General features: G+C 36.3%; 1 protein-coding gene across 1 annotated transcript in view; it reads right to left on the bottom strand.

Annotated features, from left to right (window-relative positions):
• WDR70 (WD repeat domain 70) overlaps positions 1–15,159 on the bottom strand; it is a 126,582-nt gene that overhangs the window by 95,848 nt on the left and 15,575 nt on the right. The window lies entirely within an intron of this gene.

Here is a 15,159-nt window from a genome sequence, read left to right as displayed (position 1 = left end):
ACTCCAGTTTCCCAAAGCAGGCACTATCTATCCTCTTGATGTCTAACATCTTTGCTATAATTTTCTGTCGCTAAGTATGATTTTAAAATAATTTTAGGCACATTTTATACTACACAATTAAGCTCCTGTCTTATCCATCTCTGCCAATCCCTTCACTATTTTTCATGCTTCACAGAAACATCTCTATAGCATCAGGCTGATTGCCTTCACACTTTTTTAATCTTCTTTATCAGTTCCATCTTTTATTTCTCTGATAAAACTGAAACTTTTATTATCTTTGGTTTAGCCACACCTACCCTTCTTCTAACTTTACTTAAACTACAAGGCAGTACACTTAGATTAGACATTATTCTTTACTTTGAAGGTTCTTAGGCACCGGCACAGGTTGCCCAGAGAAGCTGTGGATGTTTCATTCCTGGAAATGTTCCAGGTCATGTTGGATAATGCTCCGAGCGACTCAGTCTAGTGGAAGGTGCTTCAGCCCATGGCAGGGGGGTTGAAATGAGATGGTCTTTAAGGGGGGGAGGACATGGAGGCTGTGCATGTGCTTTCATAATTTGTCTTCCAGAGCAACCACTTTGCTCACTGAAGCCCAACTGGGATGCAGCAAGACATCCCCTGCTAACAGGAAGTAGAAAATAAATCCTCTGTTTTCCCTTGTTTCCATGTTCAGACTTCACTTTTACTTCATTAAGCTGCCTTTATCTCGATCCATGCAATTTTTCTCCATCTTCCTCTCTTCTCCCACTCCATCCTGCTGAGGATGGAGTGATAAAGCAGCTTGGTGGGCATCCAGCCAAGGTCAGCCCACCAGAAGGTAACAGTAATGGTTTACCAGTAACTACACCACAACCTAAAAGGCATAGCCCACATGGAACCAAGTGACACTTTCACAGATTCTGTGGTTTAGAAGCTGAGAAACATTTGTAGCTCAAAATTCCCAAGCAAAGCTGTGATTATGAAAATGAGTTTATTATTCAAGGGACACTATAAAGCACACAAAGGTATCATAATAATACAAATTAAGTTTCCAATGCTCCATCATTCCCTACACTATAAACTGATATTCGTTGTTCTTGGAATGCAAAAAACTGCTCAACAGCCATTGCCTGCACTTGTCATCCAAGTACATTCCATAAAAACCCAAATGTGAAAAGCAAACAATTTCCAAGATTCATCCACAACATACATCACACACAATAAAAGATGTACTATTTTTGTGAATCAAAGGCTTTCACAGAAACTTGCTGCATTCTTACCTTAATCACTGCCAGGTTGCTTTTCTTATTGGAATATTATAGAGTTCTCCAGTTCATGTAACTTACCACAAAGGTTGGTATTGTATGTCTATATTGTGTCAGCATTGAATTTCATTTTCAGAGGGTATCTTAACTACTTTGAGAGGTCTTTCAGTAAGTCAAAGAAAAAATAATTTATTAATAAACAAAATTATCTAGAAAAAAATTACCTTATTTTAATTACTAGCTCCCTCAGGTGACAAGAATTAAATCCCCCTTTTTATGAGAAGAGTGAAGCACTAACATGAAAACATTCTTGCCTTACACCACATTCACATTGAACAGTATTCTGGCTACTCATTTTAGGGAAGAAAAACAGACAGGAATATATTCTGCCACCTGATAAATCAAACATTCTGAGCCTAAAAGTCAGACACTTGGCAACTGCTACTGGTGCTAAGCTCTGCAGCGTCCAAGGGATGCCTGACAGTTAAAGTAACTGTTTAGACTATTCAAAACAAAAATTAAGATAACAACATCCAGGAACGCATCTTGGCATAACATCTTAAAATTAGCTAAATATTTACAAAAAACCAAGGTGGCTTATTCTATTTTAGTTAACCATGAACTTCCTAAATAACTCAGAATGCTGTATTTCTAATGTGCTACAGCACATTAGAAATATATATGCACACAAGATAATCAGGTGCAACTACCAGCACTATTGCACTTTTCCAATTATTACCCTTCAAAGAATAATGAATTAAATCCTTTTTTTTCACACTTCGAAAGGGAAATATAGCTAATACATTTAGGCTGATTTGAACATCTGGATATCATGTACACTGGAATATTACTGTAAGTGTGGAAAAAAAAAAGACAAGATAGAGTTTGCCTGAAATGTACCTGCACTTCCAGATCTTCAGCTATTGTTTGGATTTTAGATGTTAACTTTACACTATATGATTTCACTAATATTGTTCTGCAAAAGTTGTATAGTGATTAAAACTACAGGAGATAAAATCTTTTTACACCAGGATTTCCAGGGTGGTTTTTGTTGTTGCTGTTGTTGTTTTCTTTTAAAGCCCAGGAGGAAAAGATAATATTTTAAATTTCTGCTTCAGCAGAAACAGAGGAAAATAGTTATGGTGTTGACATATCTCCTAATACTTTTACAAAAATTCCCAATTCCATGGCTGACATAAGATTAATATATATTAAATCTGTGAAACAGACTATTCTACACGTTCACAGGTTTTTGTCAAAATGAACAGTTTTACCTTAAAAGCAATTTCTGCAAAGGGGACATTGTAAATCAGCACCACATCTGCAGTATGGAGTTTCAATTTTTTCAGGGAATTTCAACCCTAGCTGAGTTTATACTCCTGGGCCTAACAACAATCTTCTATTTACTGAACCACTTTCAATAAATATTGTGGATTTTTTCCCCTTGTTCCTTTTGGGAGCTTCCTTATTCTCAAACAATACTCAGAAAATATGCCACTAGCAACCAGAGGTTGAAACTAGATTAGTCTCCCCAGAATGTCTCGAGAAAAATCAGACAAAAACAAAAAATCAAATAAACCAAAATTACTCACTTTTTCATGGCCCAACCAGAGAAGGGAAAAATTTAGGCACATTTATACCTAAAAAGAACCTCTGCTGTTCCTTTTCCAGAGGTTTGTATATAAATGGAAATTGTATTTTATGAGCGAGATTTGCAAACTATAGGAAATCTTTCACACATCAGGCCTTTAAATAGGAACTTTTCTGGGTACCTACAATACTATAATTTACAGAGAAAAACCATTTATTTTTTCTCTGTGTTTGCAATTGCCTTTTTTGAGAACTTCAAGATCATATGCTGCCCTGGAAAAAATCTGGATAGCTCCTTTGTTCCCAGTTCTGTCCTGAAACACTGGCTTCCTGAAAACTTGCAACTATCTATCATTTGTGAGAGCAGAGCTTTCTCTCAGAGCATTTTTGTCTCATGGCACAGCATGGAGAAAAAAAAATGCAAAACTATAGCTGGTTGAACTAAAAGGTGAGCACTTTCCCTCTCTTGAGCAAGAGAAAAGGTTAAAGAGAGCCTTTAAATTGATCAGGGAGCTGGAGCACTTCTCCTGTGAGGACAGGCTGGGAGCATTGCTCAGCCTGGAGAAGAGAAGGCTCTGGGGAAACATTATTCCTGTATCTGAAGGGGGCCTCAAAAAAGCTGGAGGGACTTACCACAAGGACATGTAGCATTAGGACATAGGGCAGTAGGTTTAAACTGAGAAAGAGGGTAGGTTTTGATTAGAGATTACGAAGAAATTCTTTACTGTGAGGGTGGTGAGGTACTAGCGCAGGTTGCTGACAGAAGCTGTGGATGCCCCATCCCTGAAGTTTTTTAGACCGGCCTGGATGGGGCGCTGAGCAACCTGCTTTAGTCGCAGGCACATTGGAATGAAATGGGCTTTAAGGTCCCTTTCAATCCGAACCATTCAATATTTCTAAGTGATTCTACAATACTAAAAACCCCCTTCTGCTCCAAGTGTACATACACCCTGCTCTTTCAGGTCTCTGGTTTGATATACTCTACAGGGAAGATGCTGTCTGTTCATGGGCAGGAACGATGAGAAGGAGGCAAGAGCTACACTTCACAGATATTTCTCCATTGCTGGTGAAAATGCAGGTTTTGCAGAACAAGTATCACAAAGGTGGTCTGACACAGATGATTACTGCCTTATTTGAAGAGAGATGGAAATTACTGGAATAGTAAATAGACAACAGGAATAGCTGGTTCAAGTGGAAAGGGAACAACAAACCCTAGCAACAAACAGTAATGCAAGTACCAGCATCTACTTAAGAACTTAGCTCCCCACAAAAAAGGTCCCCCTACAGAAGGCCATGTTTTAATCATTCAAATCTCAGGCCTTCTGGCAATTTAGAAAAAAGGACTTCTTATTTTTGTGCCTGTTGTTTAAATACATAATGTCCATGTTTTCTTGCAAGTTTTTTTAAAGCTTATTCTCTTCCCATCCAAAATTACTGATTTGCATGGAAAAGCAAATGTCACACTGCTGATAGGCAAGATGAGGAGCGCAGGAAAATTTGAGACCCTTTGAAAGACTTTTATTTTGTACACCAGCATACAGACTGACAAGGCTGAAATCTGTCTTTTGATCAGATACCAGCATATTTACCCCTCTGTTATTTTCTTCAGCAAAGCATTCAAAACCGTAAATGCAATTAAGAAAGTTAAGCAAGATGACAGGAAAGAGTTAAAAATAGAAATGTAATATCTTCTTATAAAAATGTTCATACTTAAAACATTTTTAGGACAAAAATATGGGCAGACAACTCATCAACAATCACAACAGAAAAGACTGGATATCTGACACAGTAATTCCCAAAGCAGACAGTTACAACAGCACAAGCTCTTCACAAAACCATGGAATGGTCAGTGTTGGAAGGGACCTCTGGAGATCATCCAGTCCAACCCCCTTGCCAAGGCAGGGTCACCTGGAGCAGGTGACACAGAAATTCAACCAGGTGGGTTTTGAATATCTCCAGAGAGGGAGACTCCATGGGCAGCCTGTAACGTTCAGACAGATAAAATACCACAGAAAACCAGTGAATTCTGGAGAAAAGCCACTGTTTATCGTGATCACCAAAGAAATCTGGTCCAAGTGCTGCAGTATCTAGGCACAACCATATGTTAATACGAATAGCAGAAGGCTTCAACTCATGCTTGTTATTGCTTGTCTGTATCAAAATGTGTTTGGTTTACAGGTCAAGTATTCCCTCTCACACATCACTTCAAATACACCCTAAACTCTTTTTTCAGTGTAAAGAAGTTCTAGAAGTCCATAAAACTTCAGAGGGGATACTTGCATAACCTTCTTGCATTGGAATTAACCTCAGGCCCACAAAAAAGCAGGTTTTCCCCTTCTACCTCACATCCAACTTCAATGTGCAAGTGAAGGAAATTAAGAGACTATTTTAGTGATGATGAACAGAGAGAAAAGAACCCTGTTCTGTTCTTCAATATTAAGTCTGAAACATTATTTGAAGATAAAAGGAGGTTAAGGGGAGTATTTCACAAATCTGGAAGAAAACATCCCTCATTCCTCTTTTCAAACTAGATAAATGTTTTCAGCTGTTAGGCACCCAGATGAATTTTCCATGACAGCAGTGAAAGGTGAAGGCAGTAGTAAGTGTTCTAATTTCTTTTTTTCTGTTCTTTTTTAAACCTGTTTTTCAAACAAACACACAGTGATGTCATGTTTTGTTCCACAATCATGCACTGATTAAAACCACACTACTTGTAAAATGGGCAAGTTTACCAAGTCACAATTTTTCACTCTTTTCCTCTGTAAACTAAACTGAAAATAAATGTGTAAGATATACACTAAGGTTGCACAAGTGAACACTCAAGAGAAAGACAAAGTATGAAAAATTACAATATAAGAGATGGGCCAGATGCTGTTCCACAGCAACAGAAAAATGTAAATTTTTTTGGGTTTACAGGAGTGCATTACCCACAAACTTCCATGCAGAAGGAAGCATACAGATTTGAAAGGACATTTCAACAACTTTTAATTTCCTCTCTTTTAGGTGTTAGAATTGACAGATGTATTCTCATGCAAACTTGCATGTTATTAAACTCAGCTTGGCCCAGATTCATATAATCTGAGTTTCTAAATGTGATACATCTAAATATGGAAACAACTTTCTTCAGACTTCCTGTACAGTCTTCAAAAATAAGTAAATAACTAAAGAAGAAGAATCAGTGTACCAAAAAAACAAAACTATTTTGAAACCTCTCTCTCTTCATTAATTATTCAGGAAAAGTGCAAAGCATCTGAATTCCTAGCATAGGTGCCTTGATTAAATTGATTAAATTAAATTAGAGCACGCATGCCTGTATTATCTAAATTTCTGGTCTGAAGACAAAGGAAAACATTCTGGAAAACAGGAGGATGTATGCAAACACTGGTATGTATTATCTTGGCTGGCATTCCTACAAAACACCCAAAATATCCATTACTCATGGAGAAACATAGATAACTATAACTGCATGATGAATGCAGAAAACCTTCAAAATTAACAGAAATATCAGAAGGGTCCTACAAAATTATATTGGTTCCCAGTTTCCAGCCTTTAATTTAGGTGAGTCAAAACAGCACAGAATATTTACATCTTGAATTTTAAGCATAGGAAGATCAAGGAGATGTTATTCCTTCCTTTAGTGAATTAAGAGGTATTGCCTCAGTATGCACTCAAGAATTAAATGGTGGTTTAAATAGATGAACTTCCTTTCAAATACCAACAGGAAGTAAATTTAATTATTCAACATGAAAATAGTACTGTGGCTAGTTTCTCCCAACATCATCTAATTCAGAGATTCGTGTAATTTTTCTCTTATGATCTGAACCTTAGTGTTTTGTCAGGTTCGACCAGCAAGGAAAAAGGCTTTAGACTAAATTTTTATTCCAACATGACTGCCTAAAAGTAATAAATTTCTATTGTTATTATAGGACAGATACAACATATTTTATTAGATGTTTAGTCAAATGGTAACTCAGAGACTGTGCCATGACACAACAGGTAACATCAACTAACTCCCCCCTCCCTTTCATGCCACTTATCAGCATATCCCTTTCTGAAAAGACTCCAATGGCTTAGCAGTCTAGAAAAGGTATTACAAATAGAATCTCAGCATGTTTGCAAGCACCATTTTTAGAAATAAACATCATACTTCTGAAGTACAGCAAAAAGCCTGCTTGATCTATCTTCCGGGTGCTACTTTTAGACACATTTCAGGAGGTTGTTATTTTTTATCTAGATTCCTAAATCTCATTCAGATAAATTTCTAAATTTGTAACTAGTCTTTGATTTATGAAGTCATAGTTTATATTAAATTAATTATTATGACATGGGAATTGTTCTCACAATGTATACCAAAGAAATTCTCTTGAGCCTTTTTTAAAACAAGTTATAATCATCGATAAAACTGATTTAAATCTAAAATTGCCTGGAGTCATTCAAGTTTCCTCTGCAGTTTCTGGGAGACAGGTTTACTTAAACTGAGTATTCTAGTTACATTCCACTCATATAACCACCTACCTGTTTCATCTTTATCTTCTCAGCTTCAAATGGGTATAAATATAAATATAAATATAAATATAAATATAAATATAAATATAAATATAAATATAAATATAAATATAAATACTTCAAATTTGCTGAAACTGTATGTACAGCTGCCACATACCACCAAAAAGCACCCATGTTCAGTCAAGTTACTGTTTCACTACAATAAAAAATTACAAAACATTACTGCTACCTGCCATATTAGGAATGAAAAAAATCTCTAGCATTTTCAGTCAGGCATATCCTTTATTAAGGTTATTCCTTAGAGCTGAATAGAGCACTTTGTTTTAACATAATGGAATACTTCCATTTACTCTGCAACAGTAAAACAACTTACACAACCATCGATCAGCAGACAATGAGAAGAAATAAACTCTGAAAGCTCTGTTCAGGTTGGTAGGTTTCCAGACCATAGCTTAATTATAAAATCAGAAAGGACAAATAATTGTGAACTTCTAAGTCTTTAGAGAAAATGTGCCAAATGCTTAGTTCAGATCGGAACAGGCATTCACCTATTTTACATTCAGCTTGTGTATAATTTTGTACCACAGAGTCTGTGTGAGAGTTCAACCACAGGGAATATGCCATAAAAGACACTCATGAAAGAATCCAAAACCAAAACATAGAATGCACAACCAGACTGAACTTAACATTTGTTAACGCATAACATTTTTCAGCCTGCTAGCCAGTTCACTTAATTATTTACATTAAACCTGCTCCAAAACATCTTTTATCTAAACTACACAGACACTTTATCATTACCACCATTTGGCAAACTTTAGAGAATAAAGAGCATTAAGTTCTTTCACCTGACTCACCAAGATAAACCATGAACACTTAGATGTTTTTCACTCTTTAAAATAGCTTTACTGTTCTCTAAATTTAACTGCTGTCAAAATAGAAGTACCTAATGAACTATCTTACAATTCAAAAATACGTACAAAAAAGTTAAACAAGTTTTTTCAAAAAAATATATTCCTTGCCTCTATATACTTAAAAAGTCAACAATATTACTAAGCCTTTATAATTCATGCAGCAAAACCCAATTTTAGTTACATGCACTTCTATGAATGTACATCAGAGGCTTTATTAAATTAAAGTTACATATGCAGTACAATATGCATTAAGGCTTCTTTTGAAAGTTGTGTAACCACTGAAATTAAGTCCATCAACAGCAATACAATCCTGGGCTCATCAAAGCTTAAAAACACAATGCAACCAATATATAATCAATATTTGGAATTGCAATCTAAAACAGAAATAGTATTACCACAACTGAAATAAAATCCATTTTTCCTCTTATCAAAAAGAGCCTTATTTAAAGAGCTCATTTTAAGACTTCTGGTGAACATGTAAGCATGGAATTTAATAATCAGGATAATACAACCTCTATACCAGTATAATGACAACTTCATTAGCAAGCCCCCTTTTTTAAACTGTGTTTTAATGACCAAAATTGGTGTAGACCAATCCTTAACCTTTAACTGTGCTATTTATTTGACTTCTACATACCTCCATTTCCTCACCTGAAAAAATGGGAATAAATAACACCTATTTCAAGGAATCTGCTATAAGGTTTTCAGCAATGATGGTGAAGTTTTTCATATTCCCTAGGGGTCCTGTTGGTCTTAGCAAACACTACCTTCAGCAAACCAAACCATTACAGCTCAAGAGAGAGAGAGATGTCCACAGATTCCACTTTTCAACAGTTCTACAGCTGTTATTGTGAAACATGCTCATTCGAAAGTTTACTTCAGGATCTTGAGAGACAGAAATTTATGTGTAACAACCCACCTAGTGACAATGACAGCAGTTGTCCACAAATTTACCAAATAATTACAGTAAGGAATTAAAAGAGTGTGTAGTGTGTGTGTGTGTGTGTGTGTGTGTGTGTGAGCTAGTCATGTAAAGAAGATCTGCAACACAGGGTGAAGGTAGGGGGACAAGGGTTAAAAATTACAGCATGTCTCTGTTACTGCAGGAAGGAAGAACAATTTCCTATGTAGCTTCCACAGCTGGTTCCAATTCCATTACTCTTTCGATTACTAATTCTCCCATGCCACCCATAAATTACCTTCAAAACATTAACATTTAAGCTCTCTTATAGCAGCACAATTTTATGTAATGTGACATGAGGATAAATTGCTAAGTGACTTTATGCATCTGGAAAGAGGAAAAGATACATTTATATTGCATGGACTTGAGGTCTATGCTTGGTAGAAACACACCTTCACGCTTCACTCAGGTATATTCTTTTCTATTCTATTCTAAAGCTTATGGCAGAAGAAAGCAGTGCATTAGGGCCAAATAATGTATCTCATATTGCTAAAATGGTTGTAACACCCAACAACCCTGCAACAATTTTTAAGATGTGCAAGGGACGTACTAAGCACTAGGTTAGAAATGGCAACCAGTGTGAATATCCTGGCTTTATTTGGAACCATAAAGCAAATAATTGTAAAATGTTGTGTGTAACAATTATGAAACATGCTTGTCTTCTATGCATTTATATGGTGTATTTAACTAAAATACCTATAGATGTTGAAATCCCTCCAGCGTATTGTATCAAAAATATTGATTTCCATACATGTACTCTAGTCTGAAAATTCCAAATGATTACAATTAAACGTGACAGGACACACAACTTGACAGAAAGCCACTGATTTCTACGAAGCAATGAAACTTAACTGTTAAGTATGGCTCCGCTCTGGGTTATACAGGAAAAGAACAAAGACCTTAACACAGCTTTCAGTGGAATGTCACCCACGTTAAATCCAACATTTATTATAGTCATTCTTTAAGGAGCCTGAAGTATACGAGTACACAGAAGCAATGCTTTCACTTTTTAACCCAGACTAAGATAAAGATCCATTGTCTTGACAACATGAACTGTTGTGCACAGAAAAAGAACACAAAAAATCAACATCATACCTTCCTGAATACCTCATTTCAGATTTTTATTGACATTATTTAAGATGTCATACAACTTCCTTCCTTCCTAACACATAAAAGACATAGATTAGATACAACCTATGATACCTCTCCTTATTCAATAGGTTTCTAGATCTTCACAAGGAGTTGCTCATGATACTCCATACTATACAAAGATTACTTGAGTTACAGGAAAAATCTTCCTTTTACAATCTAAAGTTTAAGTTTGGATTATATTATTCAAATGCAATTGCTATTACTTCTGCATATAATAAACTTGTTAACTTATCTGAAATGGATTAACAATATGCATCTTCAACTTGGTCATAACAGACAGTTACCATTTTTAGTTCACACCAATCTAGTACAAAGATGGCAACTTCAGATATTTAGATGAAACTCTACAATTACTTTTTTTGCAAGAGTCAGGAAAGAAAAGCACAGTCCATAAGTATAAAGAACTCCAGATTCCAGACCACATATCTACTACATATCGGCTGTAAAATTTTCAATATGACAATTGCTTTTGTGCTTGTATGTTTTAAATAGGATAAAATGCTGATATTCCAGTGAATATAGTATGTTTGTTCATTGAGCTGCTCAGATTTCACTAAGACAGAAATCATTATTAATGCCAATTACTTATAAACAATCACTGAATAGTTTAAGTTGATAGGGACCTGTAAAAGCCATCTAGTCCAATGCCCCTGCAATGAACACGGATATATTCAACTACATCACGTTGCACAGACATCTGTTCAACCTGGACTTGAATTTTGTTTCCAGGGTTGGAGCATGTACCATCTCTCCCTGGGTAACCTGTTCCAGTGTTTTACAGGCCTCAGCATAAAAAAACTTACATCTAAGCTAAATCAACCCTCTTTTTGCTCAATGTCATTACCCCTTGCTCAGTACCTACATACCCTGCTAAAATGTTTGTCCCCATCTTTCTTGTGGGGCTGCTTTAGGTACTGAAAGGCTGCAGTAAGGTATCCTCAGTGTCTTCTCTTCCTCAAGTCCCAATTCTCCCAGCCTTTTTATCACATGAGAGGTGCTGCAGTCCTCTGAGCAAGGGCCCTGTGGCCCTTCCCTGGACTCACTCTGAAAGGGCCTTGTCCTTCTTTTTTATGCTGGGAGCCCAGAACTGGATGCAGTGCTCCAGTTAGATCTCACCAGAGTAGAGCAGAGGGGCAGAATCCCCTCCCTCCCCTGTTGCCCATGGGGTTCTGGATGCAACCCAGGCTTCCAGGGCAGCAAGCATATATTGCCAGGTTATTTCTAGCTTTTCACTCCCAATTTCTTCTTGGCTGCTCTCCATGCATTTGTCCTCTAGGGATGTAAAAACAAACAAAAAACCCTCCATAAAAAAGGGGGGGAAATAACAAGCTTTGTGTAAAATGCTTATGTTAGAAGTGCAGTTTTGATGTTGAGAAAACAGATCCATGATATTTCATACCTCCTGGCTGACTGATTGGTGAGGTTCCTAGGGAATGCATGATTCCATAACTACTGTTTCCATTCAAAAAGCAAACTCTATCTATAAAAATCCTCTAGCAGATCTTCCCCTGTAATAAGCAAGTCCAACATGCTATTCTGGCAAAAAAGAAACAAAAGTACAAAATACGCCAAAAATGTGCGTGAGAGAAGCATAGAGCTTATAAACACTTACTGGCTTTTCACAGGAAAAGCTGAAGTGGTGGGCAGGAACATATGACCCATAAAATAATCTGAATCAAATGCAGTCCAAGATTTTCCGCTCATATTTGTTCAAATTCCCCATTATGGACATATTCCAGACAACTCATAAGGAAGCCAAAACAAGGATTCCCAATTTTGCATAGTTGCTGCAATTGGGCAGAATTTAACTCCTGCTTCTGGAATTCATTCTGTAAGCCCAAATTCTTCACATTAACCTCATGTTTGACATCCCTCTTGAATGTGTGACCCACTAAATGACATGGTTTGGTTCTGAAACTAACGGCATCTCAAGTAACACCTACTGCTGTCCCAGCCTTGACTGCTTCCCGAGCCTCTTAAGACCTTACATTTCACCTCTTGGGAGCCACACAAAATGGACAGTAGATATGCTTCCAAAACAAACTGTTTCACAGTGAGTTTTTCAGTGCCATTATTCTGTTTACAGAAAAATTGCAAAGTGCAGGCCATTTGAAGACACTTCTCTTTACATGCTTGCTTTCAGAATTTAGTGGCCTTCCATATCACACATTTCAGATACTCTGGATCTTCAGTTAATTTAGCTACCATAAGTAACAACCAGTCTGAGACAGCAAAAATGGATCTCTGTGTAGAGAGTGATGGCAAAACCTTGTCTTTATGTTCCTCTCATGAGATCTAATAAACCACTACAGACAGGAAGAAAGTGCCTTCATTTTATTTAGTGAGTAAAATTACGGAGTTTTTACTTTACATTCTTTCAGAAATGACTGTGTAGGACAATCTATTAAAAGGGGAAAACCTTTTAAAATACAGAAACCCTGACACTGGGTAAATTCTTCCTACCTGCGAACCACTTACCCTTAGAATTTCAGTGTAATACAGAATTAAGGAAATGGAGAAAGCAAAAGAATCCTGCTTTTAAAACAAAATCATCAATTTGAGACAAGCAGGTACAAAAACTATTAAAACCCATAATAAGTTACTCATGCATTCTGAAATCCTCACAATCACTATGATACCGAACAATTTCAGTAGCATGGACCATAGGTGAGGGAACAAGCTAGAAAGAGTGAGCAAATACATATAAATAGATTTTTGCAGCTGGTTGTGGATATCAAGGACTTACAAGTGTCTATTAATACTGACAGGGACTGGGCAGACAGAAATTGCACTATTAAAATTTTGCACAATAAAGGGAATGGAAGAGTTCTGGCTAAGACACTGGAATTTTTCATAAGGTTATGTATTTGCTCCAAATGATATTTACTGTTCTAGTGTCCACAAACTTGCACTTAAAGAACTCAAATAACCAATAAGCTATAATATGAACTGCACACAATTTAACCCATCCACCCCAAAGGATAAAAGACCTGAGATGACCTTCTTAGAACTTGCAATTACAACAAGGTATGGCATGTTAAGCCTCATGCTTACACAGTAAGCCCTTCTCACTGTAAAAGTGCCAAGCTGAGAGATTACTGTCAGTGTGCCTCCTGCATGCCTTTTTAGCAAGAAGAATGGCACACAGCAAGGTCAAGCAGTGCATTGTCAGGGGCTGCCACACAGTATTTTCAAAGCGCCAACAAAATCTAAAGCTGGGTTGTTTTCTTTGATGAAAGATGAGCTGTTACAGATTAAAGATAAATTAAATATTATTCATTCAACTTATTTCTAATAGAAACATTCTGCAAGTTTGGATTCTCATCAGCTCCTGGCCTGCAAGACAAACTTCCAAACACAGAAAGCCAAAACCTACCAAAGATCTTTCTCTAAGATGATCTGTCGCTCAATTACTCCTGATTTAATTTTCTTTATCTACAAAAACTTCAATACCTACAAGGAGCTTTGAACCGAAACCAAAGGAAGTTCTAGGAAGTTTCAGTTACTGGGAAATTGTCCTGCTCAATTTAGTTCTGAAAATGAGCCATACCTTAGTAGCTATGTAATCATATGAGAAAACACAGCATAAAAATACTTTTTAATTTTAACATAAATCTGGTTTAAAATGCTCAAAAAAAAATCACTAATTAATATTCCAAATTCCTTACTATACCTGGAAACCAAGTAGGTTTGATAAATACATAACCGCCAGAAGGAAACACGAATCTGCAATCCCAAATTTTTAATTTCTTTTATTCACAATGCTTTGGAAATTTTCATCACTTTAAAGCATTACTGAGAGTAACATGAACTCTTCTTCAGGCACCCACCCACAAGATGCAGCTAGACACAAAATTTTACCTGTAAAATTTTGGGTAGCTTCTGTGGTATTTTCCCACCCACTCAAACTTGTTTGCAGAGTCCCTCATGAGGATACTCCCTAAAAGTACTAGACAGAGTTGCAGCTTCCATTAATTCCTACACTATGAGATGATTCTCAAGGGGTAAACTAATGCAAATTGCATTAAACTACAGAGTTAAACTACAGCTGACAACTATTATATTTTTTTACAGGATAGGACCAGTTTTCATAACTATCATGTGAATTGGGTAGATGCTTATTTAAAACAGCCTTATAAATAGCATAGTTGTAACTGATTTAGATCTAGTGACATTCATTTTACTCAGAGGAATTAATATATCTGCTGAAAATGCATTGAATTATTTTACTACTACTCATTCATTGAAAAACAGAATGCAGTTTCTTATTTGGAAAACAAGACTTTGAGAAATCACAGGAAACTACCATTAGGCTTCCTCATAAATTCACTGTCTACTCAATGTATCATAATTGTCTTCCCTAAGAAAAAAAATTTATGGACAAAAACTGGACTAAGTCTTACACTATTTATTTAGAGATAATTTAAAGAATCTGCCTTTAAAATTGCAGTTGTCCAATGCAAAAACTTTACTACTGACAGGCTTGCCCAGTCACAAATATAAACATTTGTTGTTATAAAAATATTTTTCATGAGTTCCTTTACAGAAAAGAGAAAAATATGAGTCACAAGAGACAGGGATACAAGCAGGAATGAGAAAGAGAGGATCAACAGAATGCCTGATCCCTAGAAGGTACCTTAGGAACAGCCATTAATTATGACAGAGTACTGGTTTGAAAAAAAAAAGGAAAAAAAAAAGAAAAAAAAAAGTCCCAAACTAACTGGCTGTCCTCACCAAAGAAAATGCTAGATAAGGCAGCATTTAATCATGGAACAGAGAAACAACTCTGAAGGAC

This window comes from Molothrus aeneus, chromosome Z, assembly GCF_037042795.1.
Source record: "Molothrus aeneus isolate 106 chromosome Z, BPBGC_Maene_1.0, whole genome shotgun sequence".
In the NCBI taxonomy this organism is placed as follows: domain Eukaryota; kingdom Metazoa; phylum Chordata; class Aves; order Passeriformes; family Icteridae; genus Molothrus; species Molothrus aeneus.
This window is presented reverse-complemented; position numbering and strand designations above follow the sequence as displayed.